This window comes from Ceratotherium simum, chromosome 29 (assembly GCF_057802395.1).
Source record: "Ceratotherium simum simum isolate JZ-2026a chromosome 29, ASM5780239v1, whole genome shotgun sequence".
In the NCBI taxonomy this organism is placed as follows: domain Eukaryota; kingdom Metazoa; phylum Chordata; class Mammalia; order Perissodactyla; family Rhinocerotidae; genus Ceratotherium; species Ceratotherium simum.
Window position 1 is genome coordinate 19,047,921 of NC_141928.1, and position 15,046 is coordinate 19,062,966.

Consider the following 15,046-nt stretch of genomic DNA (forward strand, 5'->3'; position numbering starts at 1 on the left):
GCTGCCACATGTGCGACTTAGGCATGTACGCCAGTTTTCTAAGCTTCAGTTCTTTTACCTATAAAATTGGTTCTGTTTCTCTGGAGAACCCTGCCTGATACAAGATATTCATCATCATCAACGTTATCATCATCATCATCATCACGGTTGTTCATGCACCATCCAGTCACATAAGTATGCCAGAAACTGCACTAGACTCCAGGTTTATACGGATCAGACATAATTTGTCTACAAGAGTCAGAGGCCTCGGTTCTGCCTGTTTCTGCTTTCTGACGAGCTTCTCTGTAGGAAGTGGGCGTAATATGCCACCTCCCCCTGCCTCCAGTGGTTCTGCTGAGAATCTCCAGTAAAATAAGAGGCGAAGGGGTCCTTGGTAATCGCAGAAGTCTCCTATCCTTGTAAAGGATTATTATCACAGCAGAGTCAGGGAGAATATCACCAGTTCTGTCGATGGTGATCACGCCGGCCAGGATTTTGTCTGATTTGTCCACTGCTCTATGCTCCATGCTCTGAGCAGGGCCTTGTTGAACGAATACATGAAAGGTCTACTTTTCCAGCGGGTGGCTCGGAATGCCAGGGTAACTTCTATCCACGTTCGCATTGAATACATCACGCAAGGAAATCCAAACCTATCCAAACTTGGAGAATAGTTTTTCCATGACTTCCTCTGGAGCAATTGTTTTCAGATTTCCTTGGAGGAGCAGGGCACTCCAGCCGAGTGAAATCTTATGCAAAATCATACGATACAAATAGGAGCTGTTTTGGTGGAAATGTGTGTGCATGATGGTGAAGGGGGTATAGGTCTCAGACACCCTCATCCTACCCACCCCGTCTCTTCTTCTACTCCTTCTTTTTCTAACTTTTCTTTAAAACTTTAAGTCTCTGGAGAATGCAATTTGAAAAGAATTGGCCATAATTATTTTGAATAGAAGTTTGGTGCAATTGAAAGAGCACTGGGCAAGGAGTCTGAAGTTTTCGGCTTAGCCTTCTTTCTGCCTCTGACCCACTGTGAGCCATCTGACCAGGCACTTCCCTTCTCTATGCCTCAGTTTTCCCATCTCTAAAGTGGGGGAGATGGAATAATATCAAATGGTCCCACTGGATGTCATCATCTAGAACAAGTGAAGGAGGCACTCACATAATCCGTCTATTTCTTCCTTCTTTTGCAATATTCCCTTTTATCCTACTCTCTTGTACCATCTCTTTCTATCTGAAGAAAGCAAGTGCCCAAGGGTCCCCGGTGGCATGTATCCAGATGATGGAGCATCACCTTCTGCACCTGAGCAACTTTATGTTGTTACTGTGGCAACCTCAGCTCTCGAATGGTGCAATCAGGTGTCCACATGACCTAATCAGAAATGGCAAGGGAGACAACAAAAGACCCAAAGTGGTGACAGCAGCTGGGACCCCATGTTTGGCTCAGGCAGGATGGAGGCACAGTGCCAGGGCCGTGTTCTAGGCAGTTAAAAGAAATATCAGCATCTAATTTCCAACTAATTACAGGATATCATTCAAACATCATCAAACCGGAACCTGCTCTCTGGTCCTCACAAGGCTCTGAGTGAGAACAGCCTTCTTTTCCTTCCTCTCAATACCCCGCTAATATCCGATGAACATCTTACAACGTCCTTGGCATAAGCTTGACTATGATGATACTTGCTTTCTCAAGATGCTCTCTTTTGACATAAAAAATGTGCACATCTCCTCTTTGCCTGATGTTTTGACTCAAATTTTCCAACTTCTTGCTTTTTCCTGTATCCTGCCTGGTATCAGGGAGCCAGAGAACCTAACTTCAAATCTTGCTTCTGCCACTTTTTCTTGGGGTAATCTTGGACAACTTCTCTGAGTCTTGATTTTCATATCCATTATGCCTTCTCAGTCAGATTCCCAGGTTGATGAGATAATCAAGCCATCCTTTGCATTTTAAAGTGCATTACAAACTAAAATTATCACACAAATGTTAGTGTTTTTATGGTCTAAATGGCTATTTACATTTTACAAAACTTTTTTACCTCCACAGTCATTTCCCAAATTGGGTGCCAGGGAAGTCTAGTTCTATGAAATGATAATAAATGTGCTCTAGGGGAAAAGTTTTAAAACGGTTCACAGAACAAATTAAATTGAATTTTAAATTATGAAAATTTCTTTATGCAGACCTTCTCAGTACCATTAAAGTAGCAATGTCGTCTGACACACAGAAGCTTTTGTTTTCACTCAGGAATCACTTATTATTATTTCCTGGAACTAGTTTAGCAGGAAATAAAATTTGAGAATTATTGATCTACACTACCTTCTGTTAAGAGAGATGTAGTATAACAACTGCTTTAAAACTGGAAAAATTAAGGCAGAGAAATCTAAGAAGGTAAGACAGAGAATTAGAACACTTCATTGCTTTATAGACTATGTAGTTGTTTTTACTTGTATGGCTGTATTTTTCCCTCTCTCTTGCTGCTTTTTCTATGGTTTTTTGTATTGTAGAATTGTCTGATAACTTGCCAGAAATACAAATTTTTATGCCCCTCTGCAGATTTACTAAATCAGAAACTCTGGAGTGGAGCTCAGCAATTTGTGTTTTAACAAGCCCTTGAAAGTGATTCTGATGTATGCTAAAGTTTCACTTAAATCACTGATTTATTTACTTATTAATAGTGCCCTCTTTCAATTTCTGAATGTCCCAGTTTGGACAATAAATTGTATAGTCACCTTAAATATAGCTATATTGGTGTAGGGGAGAAAGAAATATTGCTCTACCCTTCTAGGTTCTTTTGGCTGTTCTAAGAATTAAATTGACATGAGACAGAATAATATGAGAAAATCAAACAAGTTTAATGACATGTGTACTTGGGAGAAACCCAGGAAAACTGAGTAACTCTCCAAAATAGCCAAAGCTGCCACCTTAAATACTGTCTTCAGCTAAAGACAAAGGAGGATATTGGGGGCAGTGGTTTGGGACTTCAAAGAGGAAGAAGGCAATTCACATGGAGATGGAAAATCAAATGTTTGGTGAACAAATGTTTGCCATGCCTTGCAAAGACAATGGGACATGGAGAGGGCTTTGATCAACTGGGCCTTGCTAGGTTCCTCCCTGTCTACCACACCTAGTTCATGTTATACTATAGTTATCTATGGTGATAACTCCTTTCTGGAACAGGCCTTCTATCTAAAATTATTTTAGGCACTTAGGGGGAAGGTCAAAGTTTCTTCTTGAGTCTTTTGTTCTTAAAAATAATGAAGCCAAAGAGACACATTTTGGGGTTGCAAATTCTGCTCCCCTATGTTGGCCAAAATATTTTGTTAAATAATTCAATTCCTTTTGCTAAACAGCAGCTGCACACTCACACACACACACACACACACACACACACACACACCTGGATACCCAGCATCCTCCCCTGGGATGTGCTGGACAACTGGACAATCCAGAGCATCCGGATCCTTGCTCCCACATACAGGACAGGGTCCGTTCTGAAGGATTTACTATGACGATTAAATGATAACTGTGTCAAGTGCTTAGAATCTGCTATACAGGAAGAATTCAATAAGTGGTAGCTATTTATATATTCATTTTCTACTCTTACTGACACCTTATTTGTGTCAGAAACTGTGGTAGGTTCTGGGTACTAAAAAGTGAAGCAGACAGACATGGTCCCTGCCCTCACAAGGCTTATGATCTCATTGGAAATCCTGAGTGCAAACAGTTATGATCCGAAGGGACAAGTGCTGTAGCTGGACAAGCAGAGGTGGTGGAACAGCAGAGAGGAGGAGTCAGTCAACCTAGCCTTGGCAGTAGTGGGCAGTAGTGGGGATGGGGAAATAGGCAGTCTCTAGGCCAAAGCAATGTATGTGGAAAAATCCAGATGAGAAAGAGCATAGTGCCCTGGGGAAAATGCCAGCAGTTCAGATTGGCTGGAGTTTACAGTTGTGGTTGGGAGAAAATGAAGAAGAATGATGGTAAGAGAGGAGTCTGAAGATGTTTGCGGGGACCTAATCAGCAAGAGATTTTTTATTGGGAAGTTTGAAAATCCCCTTTCTACCCTTCTTGTGTTCTTATGGCTGGACTTAAAATTGACACAAGACACGATGAACAGGAAAAAAAAACAATTTAATTACATGCGTACAGGAGAATCTGGAAATGATGCTCAGAGATTGAACAAAGCAGGCAGTATATATATCTTTTACACAAAGAAACAATAAATTTATGAGGGATTGACAAGACAAAGAAACTTAGGTTTGGGGTATGTAATTAGTGAGGAATTTAAAAAGAGTTAAAGTTTGAGACAGTAAATTAACAAGGTTTGTTTACGCAGGCTTCTCGGCCGGAATTCCCTAGCTCTGGTGACGAGGATGCAGGGAGAGCATCTTTCACATGGGAGATTTATTCCCTGCTTTCAGGCAGAACAGAGACAGGAGGGCCAGAAAGCCCTTTTGGCTTCCCAAATACCTTTAATTCAAAACAATCAGTATGCTGTGGTGAGATATTTTGGGGGGCGTGCCCTGGGCCCCAACAGTAGCACTGTTGGCTGGGCATTTGGATTCCTAGATGAGCTCTTGTTTCAGTTGGTCTTGCTATTTTATTGTCCAGACCTTAAGCCTCAGTGTAGACCTCCAACAATGGAACATTTAGTAGCCCATCTAAATATCTAATATCTATATATTGCACTATTGCTAATAAAATCATTGCAATATTCTGATTTATAAGGAATATATATTTGATCATTCAGATGACCAAAATATATTTCTGATATATATATTTGGTCCCCAGTTCCTGGCTCACAGCTCCCAAAACCCTTGGAATTTCCTGAGCTGTAAGAACTATGGGAGCATCTTTTTTCATAATATTTGGTCTCTTGTCCTCAGTTCCTGAAATAGCCCCAGAACTATAAAGGTGAAATGAATGTCTTCATTATTCACAACAAGCTCCTTTCCACCCCAACTGGGTTTATGTTAATACAGTGACTTCTGGAAAGCACCTAAGGCTGGGGGCTTGTTGCCAAAGGAATCAACCTTGAAGAGAGGGTTGGAACTTTCGGTCCCACCTCTTGATTTCCAGGGAGGGGAGAGGGGCTGGAGGTTGAATCAATCACCAATGGCCAATGACTTAATCAATCATACCTATCATTTACTTACTCATAAATCCCAAAAGGATGGGTTTTGGAGGGCTTCTAGGTTGGTGATCACATAGAGATTTGGGGAGAGTGGCATGCTGGGAGAGGGCATGGAAGCTCCTCATTCTTTCCCCCTATCTTGCCCTATGCAACATCTGGTTGTTCTTGAGTTATAGCCTTTTATAATAAACAGGTGGTCTAGTAAGTAAAATGTTTCTTTGAGTCCTGTGAGCTCTCTAGCAAATTAATTGAACCCAAGAAAGGGGTCATTGGAACCTCTGATCTACAGCCATTCAGTCAGAAGTGCAAATGACAACCTAGACTTGCACCTGGAGTCTGAAGGGTGGGGGCGGGGAGCAGTCTTGTGAAACTGAGCCTTGACCTGTGGTATCTGATGCTGTCTCCCAGGTAGATCATCTCAGAATTGAGCTGAATTGCAGGACACCCATCGGGTGTCCAAGAACTGCTTGTTGGTGTGGGGAAACTTTCCCCCAACACACACACACAACACTAGAATTGGTGACCAGAATCTTAGTTATTTTGCTCTCATTTGATCTTTAATATAAGTCTGTGAGTTAGGCCACGTACAACTGGAAGTTGAGGCTCAGAGAGGGTTGCTCATGTTCATACAGATGGCACGATGCCTGGTCTTTCGTGTGCAAATTCCATGCTCTTCCTCATCACCCCAGTGCCTCCCACTCAGGCATCAGTGTGTCAGGAGCACACCGGGAAAGCCAAGATTTGAGAGACGGAGGCTTGTGAGGAGGTTTAAAATGAGTTGCTATGTTCCACCTGCACCTCTGCGTCCTACCTAGGCTCAGGACAAGAGATCCCAGAAAGGAAAAGGAAGAAGGCAGAAGAGGGAGGGAGAAATCCTGTGTCAACTTCTAATATTGCAAGAGAGCAAGGGTAACACTAGAGGACTCATTCCACCAGACCCACATCTCCTGAGTGGGCTTAGCTCCACCCCAAACTGCCCCAAACTCAGCTACAGATCTTTCTCTGAAGATAGGTCCAGCAGAAATGGAGCAACTAGCACATTAGGAAGAACACTAGGCTGAGTCCCAATTCTGCCACTTACTAGCCGAGCAACCTCCTCTGCTCCGAGCCTCAGTTTCCCCTTCTGTAAATGAGAATGTTAATAATACCTACCTCCCAGATTTATGGTGAGGATTATTGAGAGGAATAAATGAATTAGTGCCTGGAATGCTCATCCCCTGAATAACTGCGTAGCTTCCTCCCACACTTCAGGCCTTTACTTAGATGCCTCCTCTCAGGGATGCTTTTCATGTCCATCCCATTTAAAATTGCAACACTCTTCCCTCTTGATCCTTCCCACCCCGCTTCTGGCTTTACTTTTCCCCACAGAACATACCTCCATCTAACATAGTAAATATTTTACAGTCATGCACCACATAACATTTTGATTAACAATGGACCACATGTACAATGGTGGTTCCATAAGATTAGTACCATATAGCCTAGGTGTGTAGTAGGCTGTACCATCTAGGTTTGTGTAAGTACACTCTGTGACATTTGCACAACGACAAAATCGCCTAACGATGCATTTCTCAGAACATATCCCTGTCATTAAGCGACACTTGACTGTACTTGTTTATTCATTGTGTCTCCACCCTTCATAGGAAAGCAAGGATGGTTTGTCTGTTTTGTTTATTGCTTTATCTCCAGTGCCTACAAGAATGCCTGGCACAAAATAGGCATGCAATAAGTTCTAGTTGAATGAAGGAGGTTTTGCATTTTCATATGTGTTAAACTATCAGAGTTTCACATAAGCCAAGTGTGTTTCTTAATATGTAGTACATGAATACAAAAGAAAATAAACACTATGGGAATACAAAATAAAAATACACAGGTAATTGCAGCAAACGAAAAGGGCCTCCTTCAACGTCCTTATCCCACTTCTTCCCCACTTGTTCGCTCTTAGCTGAGTAATCTTGCAAATCTATCCTATTCACTCACAGGCGTATAAATGTTTAAATATAGGCATAAAAATGAAAGCAAACACTTTCTTGGTACTTACTATATGCCAGACATGGTTCTAAACACTTATGCGCATTAACTCATTTCGTCTCCACAACAATACTACAAGATAGGTGCTATTTTTACCCTCAATTTATAGATAAGGAAGCTAAGGCAGAGTTGTTATTTCTTTAATACATAAACGGAATCATACTAGACCTATTAGCCCACATTGTCCTTTTTCCATTTAAAATATGTTGTAGTTAGGTACACCTTGATATTTAAACTCAGACTCCCATCTGTTCCTTCCAGAGCCACTTCAGATTAGTATAGGACTTTCATTTCAATCCTGCTATTTACTGATTTTTAATCATGTCCTCAGTATCCTCCCACTTGGGGGCAGAACTAAGTGTCCTCAAGATCCTTTCTCTAACGGTCCATCATTTTGCTCTGGCAGCATCTCACAACTCCTCACTGTCTCTGCCCTTCCCTCTGGGATGGGGTACAGGGTGATGTTTGCTGTTCCCCAATCCCGAGGCCAGTTCTCACGAGCTGCCACAGGGCCCCTTTGAGTGTCCTATTAGCACCACCATTTGACTCCTTGCTTCCTTGCATCCAGAAACAAATCGCCTACCCCTAAGTGGGGATGTTAGAAGGTGGGAAAAGGATAACGTTAAACATTCTTTACAATCAGCAGATGCTCAAGGAAGTCAAGCAGGGGGAGCAATTGCTGCTATTTTTGCTAATTTGCTCACATTTTAAAACCAATTATTCGACCTCTTTGAGCCTCAGGTTTTTCATATGTTAAATGGTAGGCGCTCCCACCTTGCTACCTCGTGTGTCCGAAGATTAATATTTTGGGAGAATCTACATAATCATAATGAGTCATAACAGTCCCTCACACTCAGAGTGATTTACAACTTACCAACTACTTGTCAAAGAGGGTTATTTCCTAGACTTATAAAATTTCAGAGGTGGACCTCACAGATGCACATATCCAGCGGTTCCCAAACTCTCCCCTTCACATTGCCTGGCAAGAAGGGCCCACAAGGTATAATGGCAGTCCATGAACTCTTTTCAATATTTCAGTAAAGCTAACGGGAATCATATATTTCCCCAATAAAATCAGACTTTAATTGCGTTTGATGGGAATTATATCAACCAAAGCTGGTACTTATTGGAAAACTAATTATCCCTTAATAAATGTAACAATAGACATAACCTCTTGAAACATGGGGAGTCTACGGAAAGAAAAGTTGTCAAAGGAAAACTTAGCAGTGAATTGATGAAGGACTTAGGTCACAGAGATCCCTGTATTTTATAGATGAGAAAGGAGGAGCCCAAAGAAGGAAGTTGTACCCTGAAACCCCTCTTCTTCTTCACCACTCCTGCCTTAGATTATGCCTCATGTATTCTCTGTTGGACCTAGTGTCCTAGCTGGTGCTAGCCTCTAGACTGCCCCCTTCCATCTGCCCTTCAAATTGCAACCAAAGTGGCCTTTTTTGTATGCATCCCTCCTACCCTGTCAGGGATTAGCATTCTCTGATGTCAACCCATTGCTATTAGGATAAAGGCCCCCTCTTCTACGGGCACACAAGGCTCTTCATGATCTGGCTACACCATCCCTTGAGAGTCACCCTATGATCTAGCCACACCTAATGGTTTTTGGCCCCTGCATGCACCAGGCTTTCTCACTGTCCCTCTGTGTCTTTGAACAAACTGTTCCCTCTGCAGAATGACCTTCCTCCACCTGTTTACCTTCAAATTTGTTTCATCCTTCGAGTTTCAGCTTCTATCACATCTCCTCCAGGAAGCCTTCACTGCCTGCACTCCTTTGCTCCAGAATGGATTGAGTGCCTGCTCTGGGCATCTCAACACCCATGCTTCCATCTGGTATGCACTTTTTTTGCAGCGTTTCCATCTCCTCAGTAGACAGGGGACTGCTAAATGAACATGACTCCCCTACGATCTCATGGCCGAGGCAGGAGGCAAATGCTAGGTCTTCTCCTGGCTCAAAGGCTGTGTGCTGTAGCACATTGCAAGTGCTCTGAAAACCTCGAGCATTTGACTTTTCCCTCCATAGAGCCCACATTTTAAGAAAAAAAAAATTATCTAACATGGAGTTTATCAAGGAATTATTTTAGAACTACCAGAGAGGAAAGAAGGCATGCCTTCAGGGACCTTCGCAATCAGATTCTGTCCTCCAGACCACAAACTCACGGGAGGGTTTTAGAGCAAAAGCCCAAAGTGGAAGCACCTTCGAGGCGGAAGCACCGAGAGCAGCTTTGCCACAATTACTGTGCAGAGGCAAACAAGGCTAGAGACCCCGTCGCTTGTGTGAGAGAGAACCCAGGTAATGCATTAGCCAGGTAATCACATAACGCAGGTAATGGCAGGGTTCCCTCAAAGGGCATTTTCCTCTGGCCTCCTGCTTTCTGAGACCGGTCACGTACAATGCCAGGCAGGGAGACCAGCATCTTCTCTCACCTGCTTACAGGTACAGAGCCGCTACCCACGAAGGCCTTGGCACTTAAAGAGCACTGGTACACCTTCAGAACCTCCAGGCCCCAGCCTCCGGCGGCTGCTTTAATTGACGATGATCAGGAGACCCAGTGCTTGCAATAATTAGAGAGTCTACGTTTAATTCACAGTGTATTTCAATCTGCATTATTAGGACCTCTAACTGCCCTGGACAATTGATAAGCCAAGGACATTTATAATGTCTCTTTTTCAAATGAGGAAACTAAAGCTAAAAGATAAGTGACTTTCCTGAGATCTGATCAAAGTATGGAAGGTCTCTGTGTACTAACAGGGAATGGATCTGAAAATATTGAGCTTTATCTCTACATTACTGTGCAACATTGGTCAAGTTACTTAACTTCTCTGATTTTCACTTTCCTCATCTATAAAAGGGAGATAAATTATCTCTCACATGGTTGTTGGGAGATGAAATGAGATAATGCGCCTAGTCCAACAATGGACACACATGGACACTTGATACCTAGAACATAAGGACTCTCGTCTTGTAACCCCAAATCTGATGATCCTGCCTCAAACACGCTCTGAGGCTTTGGGTAAACCGCTTAGCCCTCTGGGCTGTACTTTTTCCATCTATAAAGGAGGTTCTAGTGACCTTACACAACCTCTCTAAACTCAGTTCACTCAACTCTAAATTGGGAGGAATAATTACAGTTTCTCCCTTATAGGGTTATTCTGAGGAGTGAAGCAGATAATGCTTAGAAAGCACTTAAGACAGTGCTTGGCACGTAGCCAACACTAAAGACAAATTAACTATTATCACTGTGGTTGTTGCTAACGTTAATATATTAGTCCCTCCCTTTATAAAAGGGGATATATACCCTCTCAGTCAGTAAAGTGATCAAAATTCAGTTCTATTTGGAGCAAAGGAAGGGAAGAAAATTCCTGTACTTTCACTACCAAAGCCCCCTCACCCTTTTCCTTCTTCCAGCTGACCTTAAAGAATCATAGACTTCAGGCCTGGAAAGGTTTTCAGAGGCCATCCACTTGACCTGTTCTCCAGTGTTTGAATTATCTCCACTAAGTGGCGTATACTTGAATACTTCTGGCGATGGAGACCTCACCATCTTATAGAGAAGCTCACTCTGTACACAGTTCTGTGTGCTAACCTCTCTTATATTAAGCTAAAATACAAGTCACAATAGCTTCTTCCTTTTGCCCCACTTCTACCCTTCAGCTCTAGCTGGATTCACAAAAGTCACAGGGAATTTGCAGAAGCCGAGCTTCAAGAACGTTTTTCTCCAGACTGTAACAAACTCAAATCGTATTCGTTGGTCATTTTTTTCCTCCCTCCTTCGGAAAAAAACCTTAAGCACATTTCACCATTCAAAAGATTTTTTCTTCTCCCCATCTGCTGGTTCCCACTGGGATGAAAAGCAATAAAAAGTCAGAAAGAAGTATAGGTTTGCCTTCTGGCTTTGTCACTTAGACGAATAGCACCGTAAAAACCAGTGAATGCTATCGGTTAAAGCGAACTCCTTCCTTTCCCCTGTGCAGTCCACTGAGTTCTGATGCTAGGGGTCTGGACAGGGAGGCCTTTTTCTGGAGACGGATAAGTTGGTGAGTTAAAGATTTTGCATTAAAAACAGTCTGGTTATAATATCTTCGTGACAGTTGCATTTTGCTCTCCATGTTTTGTGAATCATATCGATGGATCTCGGAGGGCACACCAGTTAGAGAAGAGGTACCTGGGAACCTCGCAAGGTATCTGCCAATCAGAGCATAATAAAAAAGAGCAGTTCCAAGCCAGACTGTGCGGTTATCAAGGGGTCTGTCTGCATTCTTTTCCCTTCCCCATCCCCCAGCATCAGCCTTCCCTTCTTTTTTTTTTTTTTCATGTCCTCTGTATTTCCAATCAGCTTCCAGATCTGGCACCAGCTTCAGGAAGCTGCATGAATAGGCGACATAAGAGGATCTTGTAATATTTCACACTTTCCAATGAAAAATACGCCGGTTAGGAATGTTAATATTTAATCACAGATAAAGTGTCTGAAAAGTTGCAGAAGAATTTTCCATTAAGATATGGAGATACTCGGAAAGTATACCTGCTTTGTTAGAAAACCTTATCAGGCAAGTAGACAGCATATGGTGCTAGGAAAATATGCTGGGGCAGCACTCGTGGGGCTAAATCTCTTGCCCTGCTGGGGGTGAAATATGTGAGTCCAGAGTTTATGAAAAGTGCAAAGAGTGCTTCTTGGTCCAGTGCACGTCTCTGAGCAACACAAGATTAGGAACTGGAAGGTGGATGCTGGGTCTTGGGTGTGGGCAGGAGGCTGGATGTCAAAGATGACTTTGACCCTTTTTCCTGTGAGAATGGTAGCCTCATGGACCCAGTAATAAATCATAAGCTAAAAGTTAGCTTTGCATTGCAATATATAAATTGTAGAGTGTCTTCACCTATCATCTCAGTAGATGTCCCATTATGGATGAATGATTTGAATCCCCTTTTGTGGAGGAGGGTACAGAGGCTCAGAGAGGTGAAGTTATTTTCTCAAAGTTATAGACCATGTGTAGTCGGGTTTTGAATGTGGGTTTTTCTCACTCTAAACTCGGTGCTCTTTCCACTAAAGCACATTTCTTTCAACAGGAAAAAGAGGAACCGGTCTGTTGTGGGGAAGATGATAGTAATGATGATGATGATGATGATGATGACAAAAATGATGCTGATAAATTAACACTTCCATTATCCTCATGTTTCGAACCCTGCTAACTGCCAAGCCCTGTGTTAGACACTTTCCGTGAAATCTCTCATTTAATCCTTATGACATCCATAAAAGGCGTTATTATTGTTGTTCTTTCATTTTATAGATGAACAAACAGGCTCAGAGAGGTAAAATGACTTGCCTAAGGTCACATAAGGGGTTATTCAAACCTAGCTCTGGATAGATTTAAAATTCCTGCGCTTCTATTAAACAGCAAAAAAAGGAAAAGAGTGGGAGGTGGATGAGGAAGATTTAGGGTTGAGACATGCGGAGTTCAGAGGCAGTCAGGAAAATTGATTTACATAGATAATCCTTTCAAAACTTGATTCAGTTACGGGTGCTCATAAGGCAGCTGGAAACTAACAGAAGCCTAGAGTTGAGGAAAGATACTGGAGGCAGACCTACAGAGCCAGTTATGTCCTAGGCACACAGTGAGCACCTAGTGCGTGCAGTTCCAATATTCACAAGGGCAAGCTGGATGGGGATCCTGAAAAAAGCCTGGAACTTTGTAAGGATTTTCTAAAATCATTTGGTAGCCTTGGTGCAGCTGAGTGCAGGAGGCTGGATTATAATGAGCAGTAGAGTCATGATGGGAAGTGAGGGTGCAGGTAACAGGGAACTATGGAGACGTAATGGCTTAAAGGATTATCAAGGTCAAGGGACTTTTCTCCCCACTTCTTTTAAGATAGGAATTGAACATTTTCACGGGCTATAGAAGGATTCAGTGGAGAGGGATAGAGCAGATATAAGAGAGAGAAGGAATAATCAATGGCGTGATTGAAGGCAATGTTGGGGGATTGCACTCAGAAAGAAAGGTCATCTTTCTCTAAGGCTCTGGCCACAATAAAGATTTGTATCAATGAAGGAATCATATCGAATTTCTGGAGTGGGAAAATCTCAGGGTATGAGCAAGGTAGACTGGGGTTCAAATCCTGATTCTGTCACTTTCTAACTCTCTGATCTTGAATAAATCAATTAACCTCTCTAAGCCTCAGTTTCTGCATCTCTGGAAAAGATGCAAAACAGAGATGTCATCACCCAACTCATTGGATTGTTCCAAAGCAGGGATTCCCCAACTTTCTTGAGTCACAGATTCTTCAGTGTCTCAGCAATTTCTCACAAGGCCCTCGGCCAAAATAAATACCCAACAGTTTGATTTATTGAGTAGTTGGGTTCAACAATTTAATAAGTGTGTATGTCCTATCACTTCATACAGATAATTTAAAAGAAAGATAATGTTATCACTTCATTCTTAAATAAACACAATCATTTACTTACTCATGGAATGTATGGGACTGTGGACATGCATAACTTCTCAAAACTTGGAATTAGATTGAGCATCGAAATCCCCATTTCCTGTTCCACACTGATGTTTGCATTACTTGCTTTTTTATTACAGCAACCCTCTAAAACCCACCATCACATACATATGACGTCATTGGAAGGACTGTAGTATGATCTGATGTCGAGACGGTGAGGTCCCTCACCCTAGTAGTCCAGGATGTTCAGCAGATGTCAAACAGCCCTGAGTTTCTCTTTGAAGTGTTAAGTATCTCTTGGTGCCTCTCCAAGTTCTTTGTGGCCCCCTGGGCACCTTGGCACACTTTGAGAACCGTCATTCTAAAGATTAAATTAAATTTTAGGTGTATTATATGTACAGCATACAAAAATCCCATACAAATTGATAAGAAAAAGTGGAACATCCCAGCAGGAAAAGGCAAAGGTTGTGACAGGAAAATATCAGAAGAGAAAACCCTCATGGCCAATACAAGCCTAAAGCAGGATTAGACTCCTCTAGTTGTTAGAGAAATACAAATCAAAACAACAATGAAATAACATTTTCGCCCATCCAATGCATGAAAATTAAAGATTGATTCCATTAGTTGCTGATGAGGGGGTAGGAAAATAAAGACTGTCTCATATTGCCAGTGAGACTATAAATTCTAATAGCATTTTCAGAAATTAAGCTGGAAGGGTCTAATAAAATTTTAAAAATTGTATACCTTGACCACAACAATTCCACTCAGAGGAATCCAGCATACAGAAATAAAAGCAGCTGTATACATGTACAGATAGCCAAGGATCTTTATTAGATAATTGTTTATTGTAACATAAAACATCATCTGGAAACAACCTGAATGTCCATCAGTAGTAGAATAATTCTTACGCTTCTGTCCTATGGAGAGTTGTTTAGTTATTAAAAGAATGAATTAAATCTATGTGTATTTACAGAAAGGGATGTGTGTGATATACTGTTAGTGAAAAAGGCGAAATGCAGAGTAAGTGGGTATAGTAGAATATTGTTTGTTTTGTAAAGAAAGAAAAGAAAAATAAGGCTTTGTCTGTACAAACATGGAAAAATTAGGTAGAACAAAACCTAACTCGCTTAATTGTTGATACTTATTACAGAGTGGGAGGGGCGTACAGAGAAGGGAGAGATTACTGGTGTTATCTGTGTTCGTATCTGAGTTGATTGGCAGGTGTCAACCTGTCAGCCAGCATTTATTGCACTTTTCAGTTTGAACAGAAAACCCAGTGAAGTGTCCCCACAAATGCATCTGATACTCCCAGCGCTGTGCCCAGCACGTAACACATATGCATTTGTGTTCTGTCTCTGGCTTTCTTTCTGTGTGCCTCTCTCTTATTCTGTTGAATTTCTCTCTATCTAGCTATAGATCTTCCTCTCTTTCTCTCTCTCTCCCTCCCTTTTCCTCCGTACTC